Below are 16,480 nucleotides of genomic sequence, written 5' to 3'. Positions count from 1 at the left end.
ACTAAGAATAAGAATGAAAATATTTAAATATTAAGTTCTAGAATAATCTTTATACTAGTGCTTTAATGCTTGCTTGTAAACATGGTAATTTCTGATCTGTGATTTTCTCTGCCCTGACTGCAATATGCAGTGTTTGTCTTCTAGGGTAGGATCAGCTTACCAAATGTGAATATTTATCAGTGAGATGATCATCCCAGGCTGCTTTCTTATTGGAAAGAAATGGGTACCTTTAGCTTACAAGTCTTTATATTCCACGTCTGAAATAAATCAACACTTTCACACTCTAAAACTGCTAATTATTTTTTATCTATTGGTTATAAAAGAATTTCTCTGAACGTAGGTCATATAAGTTTTCTTTGTGGGCCCCTTTTCAGCTGTTGACACTTAGACCACCATCTACCCATGTGCTCTACATAGGTAATCCCTTACCCAGAAAAAGAGTTAGAAATGGATTTTAATGAGAAGACAGGACAGCCTATGCTCAAAGGCACAATGCATGGCCAAGTGCACACACTGACCACCCCTGTATACGTGCAATCCTCCTCTTTTATTCCCTTTTTTGTTTCCCCACACCTGCTCCTCCCCCCAGCCACCTTGATCCCTCCCTTTTGCCATCTTTGGTTCGTTGCCCAAACAGTCCATAGTAAATTGTGTAATCCTGAAGTGCTTTTCCCAGCACCATACCATGTGTCTCACCTCCATAAGCAGTGATGCCCCAGTCTGTAAGGTCTCCCATTGGCCCACGGTGCTGGGTGTCACTCCTGGCCCGTGGTGCTGAGGCTCCTCTGGGACATCCCTGGGAGGAGCTGCATCTCTGAAAGGGTTATTGGGACTCCCCACCTGCCCTTGTGCCTCTGGGCTCTTTCACGTGTGTGGAGATGGGCCTTTTATCTTGAAACCTAACAATACATATTTGCAAGGGTGAATATTTGCAAGATAGGAGTGCACAATTTATCATTCAAATTATACAGGCTTTTCCAAAACAACACTAAAATTTAAGGGCTGAATCCCAAGCTAATACAAATCACAGCAGCTCTCATCTGGCCTTTAAGGATTTCAGTGTATCATCACTTTAAGTGTGCCTTTTCTTCAGCTTTACCACACTATGAAACTTTCATTTTATATTTTGTTTTTCAGGCATTAGACATGGATACATGGCAATATGTCAATATATATAAAACTGTATGAAAGTTATTTCTTTTCAACTCACTTGTTAAAAATTTTCTGAAATACTGTATGGCAGAACAGCTACATGAATACCAGGTTACATATGTTATGTTGGCATGTGGCATCCATAAAATCTTTGCAAAATTTTAATTATTTTTGCCCAATATTTCACAATGTAGAATACTCTTTTGATTCAGAATCATAACAAAAACAAAGAAAAAGACATGCTCTTTATGAAAAGACAATAAAATGTGTCTGGGAAGCTTTAAACTTTACTATTTTTGGTAGGTTTTCTTTTCTTTTTTTACTTCCATTTACAACCAGTGGAATACGTCACTTCTGAAGGTGACATTTCTTTTTTCCCCACCAAACAAAACCAGAAAACTCCGAGCACCTAGATCACAAACTTATTTTTCTCTTTATCTTGAACTCCACTTGAAACTTGGTTGTCTGACAGTTGCGTCTCCCTCATTACCAATGATTTTGTGGTATCGTTTTACAGCTGACTTTGTTCTGACACATAAGATCAGAAGAGCCTGAGCCTAAATGCCTAAGTCATAAATTTTAACTGTCCTTCAGTTTAAATGCTTCCTGAAGACTGTTCTCCATTTGGTGATTTGTAGATGCTGGGTTTTTTCTCCCCACTGTTATTACATTGCCCTCTAGAAGTGCTGACAAGGATTGGCTGCATGAGTTCACCCTGTGTCAGCCTTTCATACTCTTCCAAGTTGAAATGTTTCTATTGTCATTACCAAGAAAGATTCAGCATATGTAGATGCATATTCTACACACTATTACGCTTCCAGCAGCCAAATCATTTCTTCTGTCATGCTGTCAGCTTTCTCGAGGCCACTAGGAAGCGCCAGACTTTGCATGTAAGACCCAACTCATGGTGTGAGACACAGAGGCTGTAGGAAACGCAGTTACTGGGGTGTCAGTAGGCAGTTGTTGACCTCTAGTCACTGCATGGAGCAGGGATAAGGGATTCCCAAACCCCAGAGTGTTCATTGTTTCTAAGGATTTACTAGTCACCTTTTATAAAATGTGGATGTTGACAAGTATGCTGTGTAAATGCCCCATTTTTAGAGTTGGCAAGATCTTTACGTTCTTCATGTGAGGCTTGACTGGAAAAACCCACCTCAATGAAACAGGCTTTTTAAATTTCTAATCACATCAATGACATCTTCGTCTCATACTTACCTAGGATCATGCCCTAAAACACATGTTAAGATGTGCAGTGAAATGAAGAGGATAGGCAAAAAGACAGTCTGAGCCCCTCCTTCTGCCCAAACCAAGAAAACTGTATGAACAGGGCATGGGGCTACCACAGCGAACCTCTGCAGAAGATGGATCCAGGGCAAAAGGCAGCTATTTCTGACTGAGTAGTCTCATGGCAGGAACCTACTGTGCTATGGACTGATGCTTGCTATCATTATCCTTCTCAGAGGAAATCAAGATTAGTTCAGCGTTAGACCTCTGTGGAGCTTCTTTAACTCACTGAGTTATGTCACCTGTGGTGCGAAGTGCTTTCTATTGCTTTCTTGATTCTGCTGTGCAATTAACTTACATCAGGACAATAACAACTTAAATATAGGACAAAATAAATGCAACAGTCACAAATTACTCTTTAAGGTGATAAGGTAGAGACAGGAAGAGACAGCCAGAGACATGAGCCAGCAGTGTGCCCAGGTGGGCAAGAAGACCAACAACATTCAGGCTTGTGTCAGCACTGGTGTGGCCAGCAGGAGCAGGGCAGGGATGTGCTCGGCACCTGTGCTCAGCACTGGTGAGGCCGCATGTCGAATGCTGGGCTCAGGTTTGGGCCTCTCGGGACAAGAAGGCCCTGGAGGGGCTGGAGCATGTCCAGAGAAGGGCAACGGAGCTGGGGCAGGGTCTGGAGCACAAGTGTGCTGGGGGGCGGCTGAGGGAGCTGGTGGGGTTGAGCCTGGAGAAGAAGAGGCTGAGGGGAGACCTTATCTCTCTCTACAACTACCTGAAAGGAGGTTGTAGTGAGGTAGGGGTTGGTCTCTTCTCCCAAGTAATAAGTGATAGGATCAGTGAAATGGTCTCAAGTTATGTCAGGGAAGGTTTAGATTGGTATTAGGAAAAATTTCCTCACCAGAAATGTTGTCAGGCATTGGAACAGTCTTCCCAGGGAAGTGGTAGAGGAGTCATCCCTGGAGGTATTTAAAAGACATGTAGGTGTGGCACTTAGTTTAGTGGTGGCACATGGTTTAGTGGTGAACTTGGCAGTGTTAGGTTAATGGTCGGACACAATGCTCTTAAATTTCTTTTCCATCCTAAACGATTCTATGGTTTTATGATTCTATGTATAGGAATGATGGGGGTAATGGGGATATATGAGAGGGGTTTTTAGACAATGAAAAGGTTCAGGAAAAAAAATAGGAGAAAGAATAATAAAGGTCAGGAACAGTATGGACAACAAGGATTAAGGGATATGTGCGAGAATCAGAGACTGGGTGCAAGGAGGTCAACAGGAGTCCTTAACTTAGTAAAAAAATGAGGGGAGAGGCAAGTAAAGAGAAATAATGACTGAAGCCATGGCTCAGATATAGTAACACTTATCCGTCTTTGTGAAATGTTTTTTGCAGACTAGGGAAATGGATACTGTGGAATGCAGAAATGGTGTCCCAGCTGACTAGTAGGAGTGGTGCTAATATGAATATTATAACTATTTGTGACGTGGTAGCAGGCAAGAACATCACCAAGAAACAGTGACTATCTGATGCTATGAATAATGTAGATAAAGTAACAAAATAGGCACTACTTCCATAGATAGCTCCTGGCTGGCCCAGATACAACAGGCATCAAGATAATACAGCAAATAAAACAAGAATTGAGCACAAAAGCAGTAGTCACAGCTACTTAAGGCTCCAGTGACTCAGAAGCAAATTCTGCTCAATCTAGAAAACTTTCACAAGGAGGTGTATAAAGGGACATTGTGTTTCCTTATCCCTATTATTTCACAAAGAGTATCATCTTACTGGGCTAGCTCTCCATCTCCTACTCTTCTCAGACCTACAGACCATCCACAAGATAATGGCAATGTTTCTATTTAACCTATGAATAATTTCTGACCTGTAACTGAAAAAAGCAAAAACTTTTGACAGTTCTGTAACAACACAGCTGACTTCCAAAGCAGGCTCTGCCCTGCCATCTCTGACATGGATTTCATTACCTGTTCATGTTCTCATGGTGCTACAAGCTACATGAAATTAATTTCCTGCAACAGGAACTATGGAAAAAAAATGTTCCTTATACTCCTGTAGGAATATAAATTAATGACATAATAGGCATTTTCAGCCCCATAAAAAACCTCCTGGGTTTGCATATATCTGAAGTTGGAAAATATTTATTTGCATAAGCCCAGTTCATGCACAAATAATATAAAATATTGACAAGTTTTATAGCATTCTACATTTAATTTTCTTCCCGTCAAAATGCAATAATTGAAATCATAGAGGAATGAAATTATTCCCTTTGGACACCACAAAGTCCCTCTACTCACCCACATGTTATTAGCCATTAAATGTAATAAACTAAAATCAGAGCAGTACTTTACAAGAGGGAGATACTGCTTCCTTTGTCACCTAATGTACCATTTAAACCAACTAATTCTTACCACTGCTTATCATATTGCCTCTGAACAAATGATCCCCATGCCTGAATTTACAACCAGGCACATTAGCCTTAGACCTCATCTTACCTCAGAGAACCTTCTTCATTTCCTCTAAAAAGCACAGAAACCTTTCAAGGACACTTGGGCGTATAATGTCACTTTCAATTGTAAAGTTAGTTGCATGAAAACTGTTTTTACTCAGAGGAATTAGGTGCCTTTTTGACTTTTTGCAATGATTTGGTATCATGCAAAGCTCATGGAGATCGATGGCTTTCCTTTAGAAAAGTGCATTAAGGCAGATCCTCAGCTGATGTAAAGTGGCAATTTGAATGTCAAGGTTTAGCGCTTGTAGAGCTGGTCAAGTAGCCTTCATTTCTATCAAATACACTATTCAAGGATGAAAGGTTGTCAACCCTAACTATCTAAATATTTACAGAGTGTTTATCACCAGGAATCTGCAACAACTGCCTGGTTTACATATTCAGAAATACAAGTCTTCAGTTTCCTGAGACCTGAAGCACTGCTTTCAGGTGAGCTTCTTTGCTGTCATACAGTGTCCTGTCCATATACAAAAATTGCACAGGTTTGATTTTCTTATTTGTTAATTAAAGTATTCTGGTAGGTTTTCAGGATATGTTGTGATATAAATAGACATCCCAGTTAGGGATGAAGCTGTGTGACAGGAAGGGTCCTGTGATGAATGAAAAAAGTCATATATTTCATGTGGATTAATGTAATGCACTTACAAAGTGACAGATTAGAATCTTGTCCAGAGAGTGATGCAGAAGGTTAACTTTTCCTGGTGAAAAGTTTTATAAGAAAAGCTGGTGTAAGACAAGATATGGATAGTTCTTTGAAAGAAGAGGTTGGGTATAAGCAAGTTTGAATTAAAAAAAAAAAAGAAAATAGGAGCTTTCATCCATCCACTAATATTCAGACCTGAGATTAGGTGCCTAAATCGGTATCATGCATGTCCCAAGCTCTTCTAGAGACAAGGGGAAGAGACAGGCACCTCCAGGACTGATTTATCCACTGGTCTTCGCAGCTCTGGATAAGTGATGTCTCGGGTCTCAGTTAGGATCACAGCAATAATGTTCTTGTGTTTGGAGAATCTTCCTGTGCTGCTGCTGAAGAAAGATTAAAAAAAACGGTGGCAGAAGATCACATTCCCTGAGCTGAGTAGAGGTCATGCAGTGCACTCCTGGCAGCTTGGGTTATTACTCTAGAAATATGACATTTCATCCCATCTGCTATCTCTTTTAAATAGATGTTTAAGACTGGAAAACCCTCTTGTTCCCCTATTCCTATATCACCTTATACTGATGTAGGTCCCTCAATTAAATGTCTAGTACAGGGTTATCCAAGAGGCAGAAATCATGAGGTGTGTCCTTCATTAAGCCAAGTACAAACTAACATGCTTTTTTTTCAAAAGCAGATAGTCAGTGCTTTCAAAACACTGTTGTGTTGAAGTTTTCAAGCACAGTGGTACTTAGTGCTTGCCGTTGTGAAGTTGCATCTACATTGTCCTGTGCAAGGAGGTTATAACCCAAAGCACTCTGTCAACACTGCAGGGGCCAAACAGAGCATCACACTAAAATGTAGGCAGTGGTTTCGTTCCTATACATTCACTTCTCCTAATTTAACCTCATCTGTAGGGTATGTTGATATCTTTCAAAAATTCTGCTAACTGGGGCTTCCCCTACATTTCCGTGTATTTTGGAAATAAACACTGAAATATGAAGATGCCATCAAAAAAACCCAAACAATCTGATTCATCCAGTGAAACATTTTCCTATTCAGAAGAAAGCTCTAAGGTCAAGTACTGATGTCTTTCATCAAAGCAAATTCCCATGGAAGTCAACGGAAATTCTGCCAGATGAAGGACTAAATAAAAAACTTATGTTCCAACCCCTACCGCTCATAACTTGTGATTTATGCATGGTTTTTACTTAACATTGCACTTCATGGATTCTTTCATTCAATACTGCATGCCATCTTACTCCAGCTATTTTAAGAAGTGATCTGTGTAATGTTAGCATGATGAACTTAAATTGAAAAAAACACTGGCTGTCTGCCAAGAATTTGGAGAGGTAGACACTCATTTTCAGAAGTGCTTGACAGCAACTAGATTTTTTAAGTATCCCTGAAGGGCCATGTGTGCCCTGGCTTAAAGACTGGAAAGGAGTGAAGTGGGGCTAAAAGGCAAAAGATTCACTCTCATCAGAATATGCTCTATATGAAAAAAATGTCCAAAGGTCTCAAGGTGACTTAGGACGTGTCTGAGAATTGTCTCCTTACATTTGAGACACCTGTTTTAATCAGATCTCTGGGCTTCTTAGAGGGGTTAAGTTCAGTAGGAACAAAAAGAATCTACAAAAAATCCTATATCCAGTTTCTAACTAGCTGTCAGTTTCCACCAGCCTACATTTAGAAAGTTGTCAAAATCACGTGTGTATTTTTGGTTCTGTACGATACACCTCAGTCTGGCTGGCAGGGGCCTGAGTACCCAAAGGTCCCCTTGGAAATCCTATGACTTGCTGGAGAGTAGGGTATCTCACTGTTTTTAATTTCATCACTTTGGAAGAGTTTTTCTTACTAGGAACATTTTTCCATATCTACCTACCTCTAAATATCTTGTTCTTTCCTCTGAAGGATCTAGTGCTGCATGTAGTATTGGCTAGTGTGGGAGGAAGGTTGCTGGGTCTGATCCAGGCTGGCAGTTTCTGTGATCTTACCAAAGAAATAAGGATATATTTGAAAATCTGGCACTTGGGTTCATCTCATTTCAGACTGTGTCATTTTTTTTAGCTGAAGATAAGTATTACAAGAGCATTTCTCTCACTAGTGGTCATCGAGGATATTTCAAACTGTGACATGGAACTTCACTTTTTGTTGGTTTGCTCATTTGAGGGTTTTTTTAAAGTTAATGTTTAGGAAAATGTAGTGGGTTTAGGATCTGATTTTTACCAAAAGAGTGAAAAACCCAGAATGTTGTATTAGAACCTTGAGTTTCTCTTTTGAATAGTTAAGAATGCTGAAATAAGGGTTCTTTTGAAAATCTTGTGATGTTCTGCCTGTATAAAAAAATTTTATATAATATATGCAAGAATGTATTTCCTTTGATACTTTTTTAGACCTAAAAAGGGAACATCTTATATAACATATACATCTGCAGAAGTAGATTATCCTCTTTATTTTTTTTTCCTCATAGGCTGTTTGGAAGAAAGCTCCTTTTTCATCATAATTAACTACTGAAAAGTGGAACCCTGGATGATTAAAAACATTTCTTTCCTTTTTATAAAATTACTTCTCCCAGAGGCTAAACAGAACATGATCTGTATATACAGATTTTTCTGCAGATCCTGTTTAGCTATGTATGTATAGATTTTATGTGCTTGATCTACCTAGGAAGAACATTTTGATCAGAGGGACATGGTAAAGGACAATCTCAGAATTAAATATGTGTCAGGCCTGAATTTTTATTCATTTTCTAAATGGCATTAATGAAGATAGTCCTGCTATTCTATAGGTTAGAATACTTTAAAATTTAAATCTCCTCAGTACTTCCTCTAGATTATTAAAAGTTGATGCCAATCTAGACAGTGTACTTTCTTAATAAAAATTCAAGTGCGTGCAGCAATAGCTTGTCTTCCTTTTTAAAACAGGACAAAACCAGCTGATGTAAACTACATATACCATTTAATTCTTCAAGATTACACTTTCTTGTATTTGTAGAGAGCTAATGACACTGATGACTTGATAAAGGAAATCTTTTACTTCATAGCAAATTAAGTAATTTTTTCTGCTGCATTATTAATGATCTGTACTGAGTTAGCACTTGGAAGACTCAGTCAGAGACTTACATTTGTTTTGCTAGGTACGTTACAAAAAAGAAAATGAAAGATAGCTTGTAGCCACAACAGCCTGTGGTACAAGAACAGCATTGTTCTCAAATGTTATCATGTTCTACTGTTCCATGCACAATTTTTTTCTCATGTAAGTGGGTATTTTTGTTCATCAATTATTGAAAGCAAATCGATTATTAATTGGAAAAACTGGGAAAACAAAAATTTAGTTAGTGTAATTTTAGACAGACATATATTTCCTATTTTAACTCCAAATGCAGATAAAATATTATGTTACCAAAAATAATGAACATGACCTCAGATATAAGATGGCCAACAGGACCTGGATTCACATCTGGCTCTTTTATTTAACTGGACAACCTTGAGTAAGATAGTTCTCCCACCTTTCTCCATCTGCAAAGAAGGGATAGTGATGCTGACCTTAATTTTAAAATGCCTTCCAATTTACAGACAAAACATGTTGTACAAAGTCTAAAGTCTGGGGGTGTCCCCTTCTGGGTCAAATTCCAATGACAATGAAAACACAAGACCCCCCATGAGGATATTAATTTTAATTTGTAGACTTATTTGCAACACTAAGCAATAAATTACATAAACATAATACTGCTTTCCTGCAATTGGTGAAAATGTTGTTTTAAGAGCAATATATACAGTGCTCCTTCAGAACTTTGAAAGAAGAGTCCATTGAAATTCTTCCCTATTTACTACTGAGAGTTTTATCCAGTCTTATCTGTTACATCTTCATGAGAAGATTTAAATAAAATGGCTGACTAGAATAACAAACGTCTCTGAATACATTGACATTTCATAAATGTGACCTATGCTAAAATCAAGACAGTGGCCGGAGAACTGAGATGACATTAGAAATTGTAGTCTTTTTCTATAAACAGAGAGATAGAAGACACGTTAAAAACCTGCCTTTAACTATCACCAGCCAAATAACATTTTTAAAGCTTGTTGACAAAAAATTACATTTGGTTTTCTTCTAGGGAAAAAATAAAATTGTTTGCCACTGTGATGCAGTAAGGGAGATGAAGTGTAGGGAAAACCTACCAGATCGGCAGGTCTTTAAACAAGCAATTATTAAAAATACACTAAACTCCCAGTAGTTCTGGAAGAAGAACACATATTTAGAGTAGCAGATGACAAACCAGCTACATTTCTCTTGGAAAACCATTCCAATGACTTTCAAAACCACGGCCAACAAACAAGAAAACAGAAGGACAATACTGAGCAAACCCTAGGAGCTTAATTAATGTAAGTCATGAAGAATGGGGAAAAACTGCTCTTTTCTGAAAAAAACAACTGTGCCAGGTTTTGAGACCGGACTATTTGAGAGTCTGAGGTGCTGATATTACTATTACATGCAGCTAATCAGTTACTGCCATCTACAGAGCTAATCTCACAGATCCACGCTGATGAGGAAGTTTTATGTATACAGTGTCACAAAGGTACTCTGCAGGTCAGATCTTGTTCCCTCTAATACCAGAGGGACTCTTACGGCTGATTTAAACAAATACAGGAACATTCTGCCAAATTTATGACCCATTAGTTTGGCCTTGCATAGGAGAGTTAACCTGCCACATTATTATTATTACTTCTGTGCCAGAGACCACTGAAGAAAGCTAAAAAGTACTTTTCACATTTCTAGAAATACTTATTTTAATTTGATAAAGGCCTAGCTGATGCTGAAAGGACTTCTCCCTCCCCACCCCCTGCCCCCAGTTTTTTTCAGTCTCAACTTTCTTTTTTTCAGTAGAAAATACTTTAGTAACGACATTTGCAAATAACATCCAAAATTATCCACACACCAACAATGCAGTCTGCTTGAATTTTCAGACAGCTCAGTTGACTAGGTGTTCATGTCTGAGTAGTGGCAATAACATCAACAGCATTGTTACAATTCACTACAGCATGCAAGAAAGGACTAAGAAAATAAAAATTTATATTTTTAGTAGTTTAGGAAAAATTGTTTGGGAAAGGGAAACAAAGAATTCCTTTCTCACAGATAGTGTAGAAATAAAATTGGATAATAACACCCCTGAAGACTGAAGGATTGAAGACAGAGAGATGGCATAATAATTTTCATTTTTCTCAAAGAGGCATATTCCAATTTTTGTTAAAGGGATTCCAGTCAATATTAAATGCCTACAATATATTTCCCCAGATGCTTGTAGTATATTGAAATACATGGCATAGAAATGTAACCATGTTTGGAGAGGAGTTTTCTGAGTACAGCTAAATCCTACAATGGAATTTTCTTCCTGGAAGTCAATGTGAAGAATTTATTTTCTGACAACTATGACCTCTGACAACAGCAAGGTTGAGAAATGTGCTGTATAACTTCCAAAGCAGATATTTGGTTAGGGTACTAGATCTGATGTTGTTGGAAAGTACTGTGTCAATTTAAGTCACAGAGCAATGCACTCTTGTATTGTTCCCTCTAGCCAAGAAAATGCACTTCAGCACAAAACAAAGGCAGAAGCAGCTGCCAGCTCAATCAGGGTCTGGATGGAGGCCTGTCACTAGTGGTGCTCCCCAGGGGTCTGTGCTGGGTCCAGTCCTGTTCAACATATTCATCGGTGACCTGGATGATGGGACAGAGTGTAACCTCAGCAAGTTTGCTGATGACACCAAGCTGGGGGAAGTGGCTGATACACCAGCAGGCTGTGCTGCCATCCAGCGAGACCTGGGCAGGCTGGAGAGGTGGGCTGAGGGGAACCTCATGAAATTCAACAGGAGCAAGTGCAAGGTCCTGCCCCTGGGGAGGAACAACCCCATGCACCTGTAGATATTCGGGTTGACCTGCTGGAAAGCAGCTCTGTTGAGAAGGACCTGGGAGCGCTGGTGGGCAGCAAGCTGACCCTGAGCCAGCACTGGGCCCTTGTGGTCCAGAAGGCCAACGGTGTTCTGGGCTGCATTAAAAAGAGTGTGGCCAGCAGATGGAGAGAGGTCATCCTCCCCCTCTACTTTGCCCTAGTGAGGCCACATCTGGAGTACTGTGCCCAGTGTTGGGCCCACCAGTTTAAGAAAGACAGAGAACTACTGGAGAGAGTCCAGCAGAGAGCTATGAAGATGATCAGGAGACTGGAGCATATCCCTCATGAAAAAAAGATGAGACACCTGGGTTTGCTTAGCTTGGAGAAGAGAAGACTGAGGGGGGATCTTATCAATGCTTATATACACCTAAAGGGTGGGTGTCAAGAGGATGAGGCCAGACTCTTTTCAGTAGTGCCCAATGACAGGACAAGGGGCAACGGGCACAAGTTGGAACACAGGAAGTTCCACCTGAACATGAGGAAAAACTCCTTTGCTGTGGGGGTGCCAGAGCAGGGGCACAGGCTGCCCAGGGAGGCTGTGGGGTCCCTTCCCTGGAGACATTCACACCCCGCCTGGACGCGTTCCTGTGCCCCCTGCTCTGGGTGTGCCTGCTGAAGCAGGGAGTTGGACGGGATGATCTCCAAAGGTCCCTTCCAACCCCTGCCAGTCTGGGATTCTGTGATTCTGTGAATGCTGGGTTCAGTTTTGGGCCCCTCACTGTAAGAACACTGAGGATATGTACATGGATATGATCTATTTTTTGCAGATGATTACAGCTGCTGCTACACACACATTGAAACTAACATTTTTCAACTTTGGTCCTTAAAAGTCTCACAACTGAGTCATAGCCTAAGCTCATAATATCCCCTGAAATCATGAAAAGAATAAAGGCTTTGTAATGTATTGTCCTTGGCAATCCACCTTTTTTATTTTCCATACCTCCACTGTCTCAGACTGCCTAGAGTTCCTGTGATATATGAATGCTTTACTGAAATCCACCAGCTGGTTGGTTGGTATATTGATTAGGTACCTATCATGTAAGATCTTGGCAGATCAGTCTTACATCACAAGAATGTTTCCAGATGCTGCAAGATATCCACCACATGATTTATACTGAAGAAAAAACCTGACAGCAACAGCAGCTACCTCCCCTTGTACAGGAATATCTATTAATAATTTCTTTTTAATTCATGCTCAGAGTGTTACTTAACAAAGTTCAATTTGTCTTCAGTTGCATAAGCCATGGGCACTGATGCCACAGGTGTAGATACATCAAATAAAGTATGTAGCACACATGGAATGTCAAGGTTGAGTTATTGCTATTTATTGCTCCAAGGGTACCTAAAAAGTAAGGTAAGAGTAGTGACCCCAGACAGCAGTATGCTGGGGAATATGAGGAGGAATATGAATATGAGGAGGTAAAATAACAGAAGGATCCATAACTGTTAGGATATTTTTGCACATTCCAGTCTGAAACGACTGTTAGATCCTCAAGTAACTGTGCTACCCACTAGCATTCTCTTTGCTAAAGGTGATTTACCATCACAGCTTTATCTTTGCAGTGTATTGGTCTAGAGCAATCTACATGGTCAGTTAAGAAGATAAAAATCTGTGTTTGCCACCTAAGTATTCACAATTTAAATGCCAAAGTTATCTTGCTGAGGTCTGTAACTCCCTGCGCAATCAATGGGGAGAGATACATTCCCCTGGAAGATGATTCAGAGCATGGAAATTAACTAGCTATGATATGAAGCTAAAGGTAGCTGGATAGGATGAATGTTTGTCTCTATTAAAAAGCTGCTACTGGAAAATGTTGAATGCATCTGAAGGGTAAGTCTTACTCTCTAGATGGCTATAATGCAAAAACCTGAGACCAATCTTTGAAGGATAAGGGCAGTGCTGTAGAAAGTTGAAGGCTTCACCTTTTCTTTATATGTATGTTCATATAAATTGTTATGTACCCATGGCTCCCTTGGTTGGCCTGAGGAATCATGAAGAACAAGGCTGTATCCCACTGCTCATCCTACCCAGGTTTGTGTCTGTCATGGAGACAGGGTCTGTTCTTCCAAAGAAGTGAACAGGAAAAGGAGGCAAATTTTGGGGTTGCTCTAACTTTTTTCTCTCCATGCAATAAACATTAGGATTATTGTTGTTGTTGCTTTCAGGTGGGAAGAACTGAATTTCGCCTTTGCACCTGTGCCAACATGGGATTTCTCCCAGATACCTGCATAACTTGGCAGGCAAAGGGTTTTGTAAGGGAGAAGTATCGCTACATGCCCAATATTATTTGCTATGCATCTAGCCACGTTTGCAGACATGACAATGGTCTAGGTGGACACGTGGTCTGATCCTGTAGACCTATCCTCATCATCACACAATCCCTAGCCTTTGTTTCTCAGTCTCTTGCCATTTTCTCCTGCATGAAGAGAAGAGAGCCATCAAGGAATGGCACTTCTTTCTATATACCCATGTACAGTTTCTTTCAACAGTAAAGAGGAGAAGAGAGAAGAGCCTTTGGAATTTTTAACATTTTTTTACCATTCTTTCTGTGAAAGTAACTTGAAACCAGATGGGAACATAAAGATAAAAGAAGTTCTATTAAGTACCAGCAGAGATGCTATTAGTATGCTAATGGACAGATGTTTTCTTAAAGAAGAGATAAAAGATATAAAAGTTGTCAGGAGAATAAATAGATCCTTTTTCTCCAATGCAGAATCCAACACAGAAATGACCAATAGGATAAAGCAATTCAGCAAAGGAAGAAGTTTATAAAGTCATTTTAGAAGTCTTGGCAACATTGACTTGGGCATTTTAAAAAGTTGTTATTAAAAGTTTCTTTAATAGCCCTATATACACTGGTGTCCCTGAGTGAAGAGGAGATGTTAGCTAGATAATGTTTTTTCACAGTATAACTACACTCAAAAATTACACCCAATAAAGCAGTTTCCAAAAAAGTAAAGTGCCACAATAATTCATGTATGTTCAATCAGTAGAAAACAAACCTGGTCTTAACCAGCTTAAACCAGCTACTTAAGTTATGAATAACAGTAAAATAGGTCCTTTTAAAAAGAAGTTCCTTAAGCCACATATGCATTTATTTATTTTAATCTAGATATATGTCAGAAAACTGTTATCATGTCCATATCTCAAGCCCTGAAATACTACCTGATCTTTTTGTTTGTTTGTTTTTAATTAAATCTATTCAGGTCTGACCTTGAGAAAAGACAAGACATCATCACACAAAGGAACCTTCTATGTATGAGGTGATAACTGTACCAAGATGAAAACACTCAGAGGATTTATAGGTTACAAACCATAGCATTATTACACTGTAAGAAAACCAAAAGTGTTTTTTTTGTCCTAGAGAAAGCAAGAAACACCTTGTAACAAAGTGTGTTGTGCCACGTAGCTGCCTGGCTTTGATTCTGACTCTGCAGATGCAGAATGCACAAGTTTGCTTTATTCAGGGAAATAGCTCCACTGATACTACTCATAGGAGGAAAGAGACCCACATGCTGTGTCTTTTACAAAATCACTGCAAGTAAGCAGTGATATTCTGTTGGCATGTGCCCAAATCCTGTAAGTAGTTCAGCAAATGTAAAAACTGCACAGGAATTTGTGGTTGTGGATTTTGCAAACGGATGGACAGGGTTTCTAAGGCAAGGCAGTACATGGAGCTGGCCCCTGGACAGTCTTAGAGATGTATTACAATTTTGTTTGAAAACTACATTGCATAACTTATATGTTGATCTTCAAACATGTCTTTACAACACCTGTAAGCCATTAACAATGAAATAAATTTCAAATTTTCAGCACGACGTGTATATTCACATTGCTTCATGGAATATAACTCCTGGGGATATTTTATTTGAATGTGCTCAAAAATATAAGACTGGAGCTGAGCAGATTTCATTGGATAAGCTTTGGATACAACTAGCATTGCCAAAACCACTTAGTCAATGGACTAAACTTGCCTTATTTAGGAAACTGCTTTGACCACAGTCTGCAACTGTCAGTGGAAACAAGTGGAAAATTCAGGGGAAAAAAGTCTTCTAAAACCTGTGGAAAGTTCTTGTTTCCATTGAATTCTGTTGAATTTGCTTCCTGTGCTTGTGATCATGCGTTAATCCAATGGATGGATTCCCAGGCAGTCGCTTCGTGCCACTCACTGTAAACATGATGGGCGGTATTACAGCAGAAATACTCCCCTGGTACACAGCTCTCAGGGACTCCAGACTTGATCTTTCTGTCAGCTACATCATAAGAGAAAAGAAGGGTCAAGAGGGGGATGCTGTGGAAGGAAAAAAAAAAATTTAAAAAAGCATATTGGAGACTTTTAAAGCTACATTTCAACCATTGCTAGGATTATGACACTGATACCAGCGCTAAAATATTATTGCTATTTGAGACTCCACTGGCCAGTTTAGGAAAAAAAATCTATATTCCCTTTGTAGAAGCTTTGGCTGTCTGCTGTGCAAAAAAAAACCCAAATCCAAAAACAAAACCCACAACAATTAAAAAAGCAAACCCCCATGTCTCTGATTTGATGGAGAACCATTGCCAGTGGAATTAGAAAATTTCTTTGATAACAGAGAACTTTGTCTAGTCCATTTCTTATACTAGTTCCCATGAGGGTGGCATATAAACACAAAAGGGACCAGCGTAAGGGAAGTTGGAAGAAACTGATGTTTGTCCTTGGTATACAGAGATAGATGATGAAACAGCTGCTAAAGTGAATGGAAAAGGAGAGAACAACAACACAGTGAGGTGAAACAGCTCAATTTGAAAAACAGAACAACAACAGTGGTATAACATCAGTTTCTCTTTATGTACTGAACCTATTCACAGGCAGAAATCAAGGGAAGGTAGGGTTTCCATGCAGGGAAAAAAGGAGATGCTGATGCCAGGGAACGATCAATAAAAGGATACCCTTACCAATCCTGAGGAAAAAGGAACTGATCTGGTACACATCCACACATATCAACAT

Source organism: Phalacrocorax carbo, chromosome 1 (assembly GCF_963921805.1).
Source record: "Phalacrocorax carbo chromosome 1, bPhaCar2.1, whole genome shotgun sequence".
NCBI lineage: Eukaryota > Metazoa > Chordata > Aves > Suliformes > Phalacrocoracidae > Phalacrocorax > Phalacrocorax carbo.
The sequence above is the reverse complement of the archived record's forward strand: the minus strand, read 5'-3'. Positions refer to the sequence as shown.